Below are 15,775 nucleotides of genomic sequence, written 5' to 3'. Positions count from 1 at the left end.
TGTACAGATCCATATTAAAAGAGATATTTTAATAATTTTAAAAATAAAATTACCTACATATACATTACTATATAACATTGCTCTTGCTAGCAATATTGCAGAAATGGTAGGCAATTTAACTTAGAAAAATAAAGTATATAATTATTAAACATACAGAACTATGTAATCCTATAAGAAAGGAAAACAAAAAACAAAAAGATTTGAATTGTAGGGAACCAGTAGTTTGAGTGAGGAATGCTGAAAAAAATTGCACTTTTATGGTTCAGCGTGCGCAGAAGCTGGTCCGGATTACCCTGCTCTTCTTTGACAGGAGTTTCGTGGGGGAGACTGGTTTGAAGAAGAAGATGAGATCTGGCTTCTCACGTTGTCCTAGAAATTATTTTTTGTTGATATATTAATCAGATGAAAGCAATTTTAGTGCGAATGATATAAAACTTCTTTAAGTTTCTTGTGTGCCCAGCATCAGCCCAACCGGTTAGAAGTGGAATTCTTAGTCTATTTGTATTATAGCATAAATATATTATTTTATAATAATTAATACATAATAATATAATATCAAATTTAACTATAGATTATATAAGTTCTAAAATTTTTATATGGGTATATATGATCAAATTTGTAAAAATGTATTTACAGAAAGAATATATATTCTAATTTATTGTGCCAAAAATGTATTTATTATTAATATATATATATATATATCAAAAGTACATTTATATCCATAACTTAATATTAATGCTTATATTTAAGATTAAAATTTTATATTATATTAATGAACAATTTAGCATATAATATAATATATCAATATAAATATAATATAAAAAACTACAAATTTATATCAGTCTGGTTCGGTTTAAACTTGTTTTTAAAATATAAAAACTGGTACCACACCGGTTTAGAACCGGTTTTTATTCTTAAAAGCCAGTATTGCACCGAACCACTTAAAAACCGGACCAAACCCATCAGTCTGTTTCAACCGGCCATTTTTTGAATTTTTTTTTTACAACCCTACATTTAAGTTTTTATTGCACACATTCTCTCTACGTCGTATATGTGTCTACATATATATATGGTTGAGAGTATATATATTTACATTATAAAAAAAATAAGTATTTATGACAAGTTGTTTGAGATAAGAATAATTATTTGTGACGAGAATAATTTCATTATGATAAAAAAAATAACTGACCATAGATAAACAAATTTCTTGTAGTGATATATATACATGCACTACGAAAAATGAATAATTATAACAAATTATATACGATAAAAATGACTATTTATAATAAAAATAGACTCATTTTGACAAAAGAAACTGCTAATATAAATGAATTTTGTTGTAATGTATATGTATATATATATGGATGTGTATTTATATTATATGATATATATTATATATCAATTAGAAGATCCTTTCAGTTTAATTCAGTGCAACCGAACAGAAAATCGCAGTGAAATTAAGCAGTGCTCAGACAAGATCATAAATCGAATTATTTGCGAAAAATGTGAACTTTTTGGGGTGGACCGTGCAAGTGTTTTGTTTAATTTTGTTATTTTACGTCACTCTTACCATCGTAATTAAACCCTTCGGCTCAGCATGAGGTTGGATGGGATAGAATATTGCATGTGCGGCTGTTAATTTGTTAGGGCCGGTTAATGCCCCAGATCACATATTAATACGGGCCTGGGAGGTTCCTAGTGTTCGTCGATGGTCAAGAGCCCTTACTCTCATATTAGAGCATATATTCTATATATAAAAAGTGTGTATAAAATGAAAAATCTTGTTTTAACGGTTTTTCTTCACTACAACAAAAATGATTTTTTGGGACGAAATTACTTTGGGACGAATTGAAAATCGTCCCAAAAAGTGGGATTTAGGAACGAAATTTGAATTTCGTTCCAAAATGACGATGGTTATGCCATACCGTTCGAACGCGTTCGAACGGTATTCTTAGGGACGAATATTTTTGTCCCAAATAAGTTAACCGTTCGACCGTTAATGATTAACCGTTCGAACGTTTAATTTTCACCGTTTGAACGTAATATTGGCGCGATAGGCAAAATTATTTTGGAGGGAAATTGATAAACCGTTCGAACGGTTAATATTAACCGTTCGAATGATGCATATTCACCGTTCAAACGTTATTTGAATCGTTCGAACGGTGACAGAGTTTTAATTTTTTAAGTTTTTTGCCAAATTATATTTAGATTAACTAGTAATTATAAAAAATTGGTTAATTAAATAATATGAATAATCTAAATTAAGAATTAGTTTAGAAAATATAAAACAATACCATTGCATATAACTTAAATACTGAATTTACAAAACACAAAATATTGTCCATACAAAAAACAGGAAATAAATAAATAAAATTTATCATAAAGTAATTAAGACCCCAAGTCTTTGCACACTTCCTCGACTGCAGCTATACGTTCCTCTATTTGTGTCAGTCGAGTACTGATGGTGACCTGAGTCGCAGACATGGCAGCAAACTCTGTACGAAGCTCAGACACAGCAGAATGGATCTCCATACGCACTGCATCGATCACTGCTGATGTCTGCTCGCTGATCGCTGCACGCACTATGTCAGCCATCTCCTCACGAGTAACACTGTGGACTGATGCCTCGGCCCGTGTAGATGTCTCTGCAGCTGCAGCTGAGACTCCATGATCTCCCGGCTGTGCATCTCTGTGAGGATCAACTGGTTCTGGAACATGTGCACGAAAACGCAGTCTCGAGTGTCCCGTGCTGCGTGAGAGGGTGGTGCTGTTTATCGGTCCCATCGGCTCCCGTTTACGCTCAGCAACATCTGGCACAACACCAGCACATAGTAGATATCGGGTGATCAGGACTCCGAATGGTAGTATATCCATCGAAATGTACCGAGATTCTGATCGAATCCTATCGAATATATATCCCACCAAGTCGATAGGAATGCCACGAGCGACCCGTATCATAAATTTCGTCCGATCAATGCCAACTTCTGTCTTGTGCTGCCGAGGGTCAATATTATTGGCAATTATCAAATTTAATATCTTAAAGAAAGAAGATAAATCTGCCTGTTTGATGCTCTTCGTCCCGTCATACGGTGGAGCATCTGGACCGACAACCAAATCCCTCACCTCGTGATCAGCAAGGGTATCGACCTCATCAGTATAAACTGATGCCTCCTCCTCAGCTGTCTCCGCCTCAACTGAAGGATCAGACTCTCTAGGCACCACATTCGGATATGCATCTGGCAGCCTAGGAATACCGAGATGCTCAGCAAGTCCATCTCGTGAAAATACAACGGGTACTTCTCGGACAGTGATACTGTAGGCCCCAGAATCATCTGCGCTGGCACTGCCGAGTTCTCTATAGAACTCAGCAACAATGTCAATGTAGGAGACTGGCTCCCATGCTTCCTCCCGTTCATCCAAGATAGGTCCCCAACCACGATCACTGAATATTGAGGGCAATGAATGACCCTCCCAGATAAGACTCTGGAAATCAGAAATCTTCACTGGTCGCTCCAGTGAAACTGTCCTCTCCCGAACTGGACCACTACTACTCTCACCAAGATTGCGTCGCTTACGTGCCGGTCTAGAAGTAGACATTATAATCAACCTGAAATTTATAATTACAAACTAGATATATAACATTAACAAGAAAAATACAATAAAGAACTATTTACAGTAGTTTGAAACAAACAGCAATTTAATAATATTTGCCATTCTGAACAACATTATCAACAATAAATATGTCACTCAATATCAATATTAATAATATAAATATAATATTAAACACCGTTCGAACGTTTACCGTAACGGTCGAACGGTTACAGACAAACCGTTCGACCGTTTAGTTATATCGTTCGAACTATGTAACTTAACGGTCGAACGGTTACAGACAAACCGTTCGACCGTTGATTTATATCGTTCGAACGTTTACTGTAACGGTCGAACGGTTACAGACAGACCGTTCGACCGTTAAGTTATAACGTTCGAACGCTAAGCATAGCGTTCGAACGATATTCGTCGATCGGGATTCCAGGCCGAGTCGACTCGGCCATTGAAATCCATGGAATCCTTCGATTCCCTGGATTTTACACCAAAATAAATGCAATAGAAACCTAAATAAATGTTCCTAACATGGATTTATGCAAATCTACCGATTATTTTGATGTATAAATCGGTTTACCCTAACTTAAACAATTAATCTATCAAAAACCTAAATCTAAACGGTAAAATGCTTTAAAAATGAAAAATACCGGTTGTTAGAGGTAGGGGCTTCGAGTGGGCACTGTTGACGGCGGCGAAGACGGCGTTCAACGGCGGAGATCGACGGTTTGGAGGCTTTTTCACGGAGGAAATGCGTGAAAATGACGTCGGGATGGGCTTATATATGCAGTACCGTTCGAACGGTACGTTATACCGTTCGAACGAATTAACTAAATATTGATTGCCATCCCTAATTAATCGGTTTTCAAATATTTAAATGCAATATTCCGTATTAATTATATTAAATATAATAATTAATTCAATTATAATATATTTTAATTGTTAAAAATATTAAATGCAATATATTTAATGCACTTATATATTATTAAACACTATGTATTATATATATAATTTTTTGGCAATTTATAGTATATATTATATTATATTTAATTAAAATATATTATACTATTGAATATTATATAGTATATAGTATAAGTTATATTATATAGTATAATTAATATAATATAGACTACTATATACATGAAGCCATGTTCATGTATTTATATAACATATATATTATATGTGATATTAACTAGTACCACATATATATATACTAGTATAGATGACACTATATATATTAATAGTAGATATTCTATTATTAAATATCTACTATTAATATTATAGAAATAAACATTATATATATGCATGTGATACATATAACCCTATGCTATGATACCATATATATGTTATATATAATAGGTTAATATATGTAGTACTTGTTGATTATATTAGATGTAATATGATATTTTATACTATATATGTTACTAAACTATATAATATATGTTTGATTATATATTATATAGTTATATTACTATGGCTCTAAACTATAGTATATTTAGAAATTATTATATTTAAAGGTATAGTGCAAAAAAAATACAATAAGCAACAATATAATTAAACGTTCGAACGGTTTACTATTGGCGTTCAAACGTTTAATAGTACGTTCGAACGTTTATATTAACGTTCGAACGTTAAATTAGCGGGGGAAATTATTCCTGCTAATCGATTTGACGTTTGAACGGTATAATATAACCGTTCGAACGTTAATTATTAGCCTTCGAACGTATATTTTCACGTTCGAACGTCAAATCGGCGGGGGAAATTTTTCCCGCTAGTCGATTTGACGTTCGAACGTTCATTAAACAACCGTTCGAACGGCAATGTTCTGCATTTACACGACAGAACCTCACAATCTCGGACTCGTTTCAGTCGACCGAGCATCACTCCCACGCTCATTTTGTTCCAACCAACGCCATTATTCTTCAATCTAGCCCTCAAATATTACAAACTCCTATCAATCTCTTATATTTTCGGATTAAGAGGTTGTTTTTACCGTTTGGTGAAGAGTTTTTACCGTTTGGAATTTTTGAAGCTTTATCTCTCCAAATCAGGTATTCTCCTTAAATTTGACCTCATTTTAGTTTTTATATAAGTGTTTTCGTTTGCTTACATGAGTTAGTCATATATTTTGCTATCTTTTGATGTAATATGGACTGTATTACTTGGGGTTTTCGGAGGTTGAAGACGAGTGATTTCTGGATGTAAACCGTTCGAACGGTACGTGTACCGTTCGAACGACTGTATAGGAGATCGAACGGTCACGAACACCGTTTGAACGATTTCTTGGGCAGTGTTAAAATAATTAACATTTTAAATGCAGGAGTGTAATTAAAAATTAAATATATATAATCTACATTTAATAATACTTAAATACTTAAAAGATTCAAATAATCAAATGAGAATGAATTAAATTACAAATCATCTAAGATTTGTTACAAAACTTAATTATTTATGATGTTGAATTATTTGTTTGATACATGTTAAATATTGGCATATCTTATATTGCTTGTTCATCAATATTAGCCTTAGACCCGTTCGAGAGTTATCAATCCGCCTTAATTGAAAGATTGATAACTCTTGAATTGTCCAGAGTGGACAGTTTGGAATTGTAAGATCATTCTCGCAAACTATCGAGCTATATCTGTTATACGTCCAGCATTAAGATTTTGGCAGATTTATCCCTTGTTCTCCGGATATGCAGTTTCGGTGATGTTGTATCGACGATGGATAAGTCGGTGCACACAACCAGACGAGCATATTTGGAGAACTATGGGGATATGCTGCCGAAATTTTGTTGGGCGTGACAGATTATAGAGGATAGGTTTGCGACTATGATCTTACAGTTCCGAATGGGATAGGACCAACTACCCGGTGTAAGGTGGCATACTCCTTGATTGATACATGATACATGCTTGTTTGTTGATGCACACGTGCTTGTTTATAATGAAGATAGTCAGCATGGATAAGAGTTGGATGCGAGTTAGCGATCGTTTGGGTCAGAATTACAACGTATATGCTGAAGGTGTTAAGAAATTCTTAGAGTTTGCATTGGGTACATGTGATAGTGATGGACGTATTAGATGCCCATGTAATACATGTAGGAATTTGCGCTCTCATAAGATAGACTTGGTGAGAGAGCATCTGTTTGTAAAAGGTATTGACAAGGGTTATACTGATTGGGTCTTACACGGGGAACCATATCCAACTTCATTCGATACTCCACATGAAGAAGAAGCTATCGATGAAGATGTACAACCAGATGTTGTTGGAGATGAGTATGATGAGGATATGGAAGAAATGTTAGGTGACATCGGTGCGGGAATGTTTATGAATGAAGGTGGCACGGACACATCAAGTTCAAATGATGGGGGTCATAATACTTTTGCACGATTGTGGAATGAGTCACAACGTGAGCTATATCCAGGATGCAGAAGACACAGTAAGTTGTCATTTACCGTAAGACTGCTACACATAAAATCAATGTGCCGATTATCAATTAAGGCTGTCAATATGTTACTCGAGTTGTTTAAGGAGGCACTGCCATCAGATAATACACTTCCTCGTAACTTCTATGAAGCAAAAAAATTGAAACGAGGACTTGGATTTGATTACAACGTAATACATGCATGTAAGAATGACTGCATATTATTTTGGCAAGAGAATGAGCAGTTGAACGAATGTCCCATATGCCACGAGTCAAGATGGACATCTGACAAACAAAATGTGCCGCAAAAGGTAGTACGCCACTTTCCATTGACACCTAGATTACAACGATTATATATGTCACGTGCAACAGCTGCAGACATGATATGGCACTCATCAGCCAGAGTTAGAAACGATGATATTTTATCACATCCTGCTGACTCTCAGGTGTGGAAGGAATTTGATAAGGAGCATACATGGTTTGCAGAAGAACCACGTAATGTGAGACTTGGGTTGGCAACAGATGGATTTAATCCGTTTGGGAACATGAGTACTAGTCACAGTACTTGGCCAGTCGTACTTATGCCGTATAATCTACCACCGTGGAAGTGTATGAAAGATCCATATTTCATGATGAGTTTGCTCATTCCAGGTCCGAGATCGCCGGGAAATGATATAGACATACACTTACAGCCATTGATTGCAGAATTGAAAGATTTGTGGGAGAATGGGGTTGTCACATTTGATTCATCAACAGGCAAGTCGTTCAAGATGCATGCTGCGGTTTTATGGACAATAAATGATTTTCCAGCATATGGAAACTTGTCAGGTTGGAGTACTAAGGGGAAAATGGCATGTCCAACATGTAACAAACATACTAAATCTGAATGGCTCACTTACGGGAGAAAATTATGTTTCATGGGTCATCGTCGATTTCTACCTGGTGATCATAGATGGCGGGGAAATTCACAAATGTTTGATGGTACTGTTGAATGGGGCCAACCTCCACCATATTTGTCTGGTGAAGATTTACTTGCACAATTTGTAGATGTTGGTTGTAATGAATTTGGTAAAAAACAACGAAAGAGAAAACGAGCTACTTCTGAGTTGAATTGGACTAAGAAGAGTATATTTTTCGATCTTCCATACTGGTCAAAGTTAAAATTACGGCACAGTCTTGATGTTATGCATATTGAAAAAAATATATGCGAATCCGTATTGGGAACATTGATGTCAATTGAAGGAAAAACGAAGGATACATTAAACTCAAGGAAGGATTTGAAGCGGTTGGGAATAAGACCGGAAATGCAGTTGCAAGAAAATGGTTCGTCCGTTTACATGCCGATTGGGTGGTATACATTGTCAAGGAATGAAAGGGCTACTTTTTGTGAGTGGATAATGAAAATTAAATTACCAGATGGTTATGCCTCGAATTTGACAAGGTGTGTGCGAACAAATGATTGGAAAATAACTGGGTTAAAAAGTCATGATTGTCATGTCCTTTTGCAGCGTATCTTGCCTATTGGTATACGTGGGTACTTGACTAGAGACGTGCGCGTGGCTTTGACTGAGTTGGGTTTATTTTTCAAAGACTTATGTGCACGGACATTAAATGTAGAAGCTTTGGATCGAATGGAACGGGAAATTCCCATCATATTGTGTAAGCTAGAAAGTATTTACCCACCGTCATTTTTCGATGTCATGGTTCACCTGGCCGTCCATTTGCCACGTGAGGCTCGACTTGCAGGACCAGTTCAGTATAGATGGATGTATCCCATTGAACGATTTCTTGGGAAGTTGAAACGAACAGTTGGTAATAAAGCTCGCCCAGAAGGATCAATTGCAGAAGCATATATTGATGATGAGTGGCATACCTTCTGTTCCAAATATTTCCACGGAGTTGACACTAGGTTTGATCGGCCAGAAAGAAACTTTGACGTTGACAGAGCAAGACAACGAAATGTGTTTTCCGTGTTTTCCCAACAAGTACGTCCACTTGGTGCAGTGCGTGGTTATGACTTATGTGGAAGAGAGTTTGAGAAAGCTCAGTGGTACGTGCTGAACAATTGCCCTGACATAGAGATTTACTTGAAGTAAGTATTAATCTTTTCTTAATTTAGTATTCGCTCATTTACTTTCGCAAAATTCTAATAATATAAAATACATGTCGTAATCATCAATTTCAGTGATCATATTAACATGCTCAAGGAACTAGGAGTAAATGATATAGACCGGAAACATGAAGAGGAGTTTCCGAGATGGTTTGAACAACGGGTAATGACATTACATATGCGACACTTCATTCAATACAAATAGAAAATATTGATTGTTTTTTTTATTGATATAATAGACGTTTTACTTAATATGTAGGTTGTACAAATGCATGCCAATAATCCAAACGATATATCAGATGAATTGTATGCATTAGCGCGTGGCCCATCGAGACGGGCTACAAGATATTCTGCATGTATTTCTCGTGGTAGTAGGTATCACACAATAGATCGAGATCATTATAGGAAAACACAAAATAGTGGTGTCCTAGTTGAGGGAAGTCATGATGGAGAAAATATTGATTTCTATGGAGTGATTGTTGATATAATTGGAATGAAATATTTGGGGGAGCTTGCAGTGTATCTGTTTAAGTGTGATTGGTGGGATTTAAGCAATCCTCGAACTGGAGTCCGTGATGATGAATATTTCTTGAGTATTAATACATCAAGAAAATGGTACGAGGATGATCCATTTATTTTAGCTTCTCAAGCATCTCAAGTATTCTACTTAGATGACCCGAAGTTGGGAACTCAATGGCGAGTAGTACAAAAATATGCTCCAAGAAATATATATGATGTTATCCCTCAGGCAGAAGGGCGAGATGAAGAAGAAGATGATGCCTCTACTCAAGAAGCATACCAAGAGAGTCAGCCCGTCTTTAATTTGTTTGTGGATTTGAGCCAGTATGAGATGATTCCATTGAATAGAGAAGATATTGAGGCTGAAATTGTTGATGCGACACTTGAGCAAAGTGTTGATTCATCTGAACTATCTACAGAAGATGAGACTGAATTGTCAAATGATACTGATACAGATAGTGATTGACGAATTATATTTTCACATTACGTGATGATGAGCACTATTTTACTTAATGAATATTGTATCAGTTTTTTGAAATTATGCCTCCGAAGAGAAAGGAAGTGCGCAACCCATCTCCACCTGTTCCTAGCTCTCCTTCAGACTCACCATTAGAGATTGACTCTACAGAACAAGGTAAAATTCTAATAGTCATAAAAGTTATTAATTAAGATTATAATAGAAAATTGATTATAATGTTATATATCATGATGACTTCACAGTACAATCTCGTCAAGGTCGAGGCACTACGAGAGGCGTGACGTTGGAAAAATATCGTAAGGTGGGTAAGATCAAAGTTAACATTCTTGATGAACATACCGGAGGCGAAGGACAACCAGCAGCTTGGCTTGCATCGCATGTGGGTGCTCTTACACGAACTTATGCACCTTTGGCAACAAGTTCATGGAAGAAAGTCCCCCAAGATGTTAAGGACCTTATCAAGAAGCGTTGTTTGGTAATGTTTAATAAATGAAATTTAATTGGACTTATAATTTTATTTTACTTTAAAGTTAGAATATTATAAATGATAATATTTTTGTCCAAACTTTTGTCTGTAAGGATGATTTCGAAATAAATTTTGGTCGGAGAGAGGAGCGTAAAACTGTGGAAGAGCTTATGAGTAATGCATTCCGCAAGTATAAGGCGAGGTGTCATGAGCATTATAATAAGTTTGAGAATAGTGAAGAAGCACGCCAACATCCTTTTCAAGATGTGCAACCTTCTGATTGGGAAAAACTTTGTGACATGTTTGAGGATTCATCATATAAGGTATAATTAATTTAATTATTTTAGTCCTATTTTTAATTTCGCTTTCTAATATTTTCAATTCTTATGTAGGAGCGAAGTTCTATAAACAAAACAAATAGATCAAAATTGAAGATTACTCATCATGCAGGCTCAAGATCTTTCCACCGCCTCTCTAAAAAATTGGTATTGCTATTCTTTCATTTGTATATAGTTAACTGAATATATCAATCATAATGACTTTATATCTTAACAAATCTTTATTATAGCAAGATTCAGATGCCAATTATGATCTGACAAAATTATATGCTGCATCACATACTAATCGTAATGGAGAGTGGAGTCATCCTGATGCCCGTGAAAATTATGTAAGTATTATAATTTGTTTTAAATAAATATATTTGAATATTTATGATGATATTAACTCTTTATCTTATGTGTAGGATAAAATGGTTGCCCTGCGTGCTGAATCTGCGTCAGATCAAAATTCCTCAAATACAGATGTTGAGATTTTTACACAAGTTCTGGGTGAACGTTCAGGATATTTGAGGGGTTTGGGTCGCTGTGTAAAACCTTCTCCCTCTTCTTCTTCTTCCGGGTCTGCCTCTATAGCTCAAGAGAATGCGAATCGTAGAATTGAAGAATTGATTGCAAAACAACAAGAGTTAGAGGCTCAATTGGCGAGACAAGGAGACATGGAGATGCGCCTCAAACAACATGAAGAAGAACAAGCAGAGTTCAGGAGAGATATGCAACTCCAAATGCAACAGCTTATGCAACAGTACAGGCCTCCAACCAACTGATGGTTTTTTACGTCTAGCTTATGACATTATCTAATTATGTATGAACAATGCTAGTTTTATGGTTATTTATTTCTTCGCACTTATTATAAAACTTTTGTGAGTAATTAAACAGTTCTTAATTTATATTTTTCAAATAATATGGATGTCTATTTAGTTTTTTTATAATTATTGGTTTTAATAAAAATAATATCCGTTCGAACGACAAAGTCACGTTCGAACATTAATGGGCATGCCGTTCAAACGATAATGTAACGTTCAAACGTCAACTCGCAAACCGTTCGAACGATACCAGATGCTCAAAAAACCGTTCAAACGCATGACATTACCATATCGTTCGAACGTTGATCATCACCGTTCGATCTCTTATACCGTTCGATCGTCTCATTTAACGTTCGAACGTATTTCTACTGATCGTTTGAACGTATCTTGATAACCGTTCAAAACAAACATTGACGTTCGAACGGTATATGAGAAGCATTCGAACGCCATTCTGGGACGAATTTTAACCGTGACAAAAAAAAGCATCGTTCGAACGGTATCGAACGGTCACTTTCAAAATCGTTCCAAAAGATATATTTTGGGACGAAATTGTGTTTTTCGTCCCAATATATCTTCTGGGACAGTGATGTTGGGACGAGCTTGGGACGAAATTTTTTCGTCCCAAAAAATCTTTCGGAACGAAATCGATATATTTTGGGACGAAAATTTTCGTCCCAAAATATGTTTTTTGTTGTAGTGCTTGTTTTTCCGTTAAAGTTAATACCGTTTATTTTAACGGTTTGGCACATAAAATAAAGACATAAATGTTGAGAGAGATAACATTCAATGTTGTTATATGATTTATTAATCTCAATAATTATAGTACTTAATAGTTTATATAATAATAAGTAATTAAAGATTAGTTATTATATTTTAATTTTCTCTTTCTCCTTAACATATACACGTGTATTAGGTGCATAAGACGTGAATCCCTAAGTATAATATACGTGTATTATACGTTTCATTAACTCAGATTATTGAGTATTTCAAATTTAAAAATCTCATATAATATATAATACAAGTGTGTTTAATCAAAGTGTTTTTTTTCCCCATGGTAGTAGGACGTAGCTTCCGCTAAGTCAATTCCATACATGGGCTTGCTATGATAGGCACGTGACAAAGGCCGTGATCCTTGAGCTAATCAAGAAAGAGTAAATTCGGCCAACAATTTCAAAATATATTTTATGATTTATATATATGCTATATATAGAAAATATTATACCACAAATTTTATAAAAAGATTATGTTTTAACTTTATGTTGTCCCTGATCGACTTAACCAACAGCAAAATAAGAATTTCAATGTTGTCTCTATTGATTGTCTACAAGATGACATAAATTGATGAATTATAATACAAATATCAAACGACACATATTTTGAACTACCGTTTGTGTTAGACTTTTATTAAATTTTTCGTATACATCTTTGTTAAAATTATAGATGTTATAAATATGTATTGGATTATATGATACTTTGAACTAATTTTTTTTATTTTTTTCAATATGCTTTAAATTATTAAGTGACATCAATAATTTTTATAAAATATATATTATTTTTTACAAATAATCATTTCATAAAATTAGACAAACGTGCTTTGCACGTTACTCCCACCTAATATATATATATAATTTCATTAATGACATTTATTTCATCTAACAAATAATAAATCAACTAAACAATTCATGAACAATAAATTCAAATTCGTTTAAAAGATAATTTATGAATATATGAAATAAAACCCAATAATAAACCAATTAACTCAACTTAACTCGATTACAGCTCAAGCTGTCTCTCTAAGAGGACTTCCAGCAAAGCTACAACAAAATTCTCATCGTTATATGAAAAATTCAAATAGTACCCATTCAAAGGGACAGGTCCAAGTATTGCGAGCTCAGTAATTTGGAAACTGTCACTCACTGACAATGAAAATGACAGAAAATCCGAGTCCTTGAGGATCCATCGCCATCACTACATAAAGTTGATAGCTCAAGCCAACGGTCAATAGTTTAATTCTTTGCCCAAGAGCAGGGTCACCAACATGTGAAAACATGCAGTTTTCAACTAACGATTAAGACCGAGCTAGCTCGACATTAAGGTTGCCGTGCACCATTTAAGGGGCTAGAAAATGTAGACATTCCAAATGAAAAATCAACCATGACTAGCTAATTAATCGGCATCATTTCCTTTGCATTGACTAGAGGGTCTACAAATGCATTATTGGAGTAAGTAGTCTAGTATATATATATATCTATTTAAATATCAAAGGGAAATTAGGAAACGCTACGTCGCTGTTTCATGCATAATTCCAAAAAACTAATTAAACAATCAGAAAATAGACTTATATGTAACAATTTGAAAAATAACAAACACACAATACTTTTCACAACATATTTTATAATCATGTTTTAAAATGAATAATATTATTGTAAAATATTATATAAAAGTAACATTATTTTATAAAAATATTTTCATTTTAGATCACGTATTCTTAAAAGTATTGTGAAGATTGTTATATGTGTATCATTACTCAGTTAAAAAAATTAAAATATCTTATCTTATTAATTATTATAATTATTTTAAATTTTTATTTAAAATATAATAATTTAATAATTTAATTTTTTTTAAAATTTTTAAATAAAATTAATATTAAAAAAATATTATATAATAATATTTTATTTAATTTAAAATATATATATATAATCTTATCTTCTGTGCTGCATAACAAAACGATGAAATATATTAACAATTTTGTCTGCTACAGAAAGATGCCATATGTCCACAGGACCACGTACAATGTCTTCTTTTCTTTTCTGATCAACCACTTGTGGAAGAAAAAAAAAAAAAAAAAAAAACACGATTCCTTCTTGTCATTAATGTTTTTGACTTGATTATAAAACAACAAAAGAGATGACTTAGAAAATGGCTTTTATTTGGCTAATTTATTATCGGTTCATAATGGAATGTAATAAACAATTAATTAGACATTTTTGCCGACTGACAAACCGAGTGGGATTTTATATTTGGTCGGTATATATATAAATTATATGTGTAATTATTTTTATATATTTTTTATAAAAATTTTATGGATAATTTTTTTTTTTCAAAATGTGTTGTAAGTATGTATATGATACTGCTCATCATCCTATACTTCATATATTACATTTATTTTTTATTTTTATATAATTTTTTTAGTTTTATTCATGCTAAATTAATAGAATAATTTTACTACTTATTCCTATACTACATACTTGCTAAAGAAATAAAAAATTAAAAATTACATGTACGTACGTGATGTGTGGTATAGAGAATTAAGATGGTGAACAAAATTTTTCTATATATTGGCATGATGACACTTAATGAATGAAACTGCAAAATATAAGTTTAATAGATATTTAATTATTAGAGATCAAAACAATGATAGAACTTGGGTTTTCGGGTTGTACCTTGTTTTTACATATTAGAATTTATAAAAAATATCAGATAATTAGGTTTCTTAAATTCCAACAAAAAAATGAATAATCAAGATTCGAATCATTAGTTGCATGAAACAATTTGATATATTATTTCCCGGTGGAAATAATATCTTCATCTCTACCAAGTAGTTCAGGAGAACATTTTGAAAATCCGAAAGGCTTATGATTTTTTTGGGCAGAATTTTCTTTGTGTTATGGTTATTGGAAACAGACATGACAGTACGTCGTCTCTGGTCCTCAATTGATTTTTTTTTTAATTTTTTACTTAATAATTAAATAAATGACTTTTTAGTGTATAAATATATTTTTTTATTTTTTAAAAATATTTAAATATATTAAAAAATATGAAAAAAAAACACAAATAAATGTTTAAAATTGTATTAACGGACACGCCCACAATTATTGACTAGGCAGCATGCTAGCATTAATCTATTGAAAAAGGTAGACCATGGGGCTAGTCTAAGCCCTGTTGAGAAAGTAGTAGAGGCTTATGAACGGGCAGTACAAGGAGTGACGTATTCGGTGGATATTTGGTTGCATTATTGTATATTCAATTCTATTTAC

This window comes from Carya illinoinensis, chromosome 1 (assembly GCF_018687715.1).
Source record: "Carya illinoinensis cultivar Pawnee chromosome 1, C.illinoinensisPawnee_v1, whole genome shotgun sequence".
In the NCBI taxonomy this organism is placed as follows: domain Eukaryota; kingdom Viridiplantae; phylum Streptophyta; class Magnoliopsida; order Fagales; family Juglandaceae; genus Carya; species Carya illinoinensis.
Note: the sequence above shows the minus strand (reverse complement) of the source record.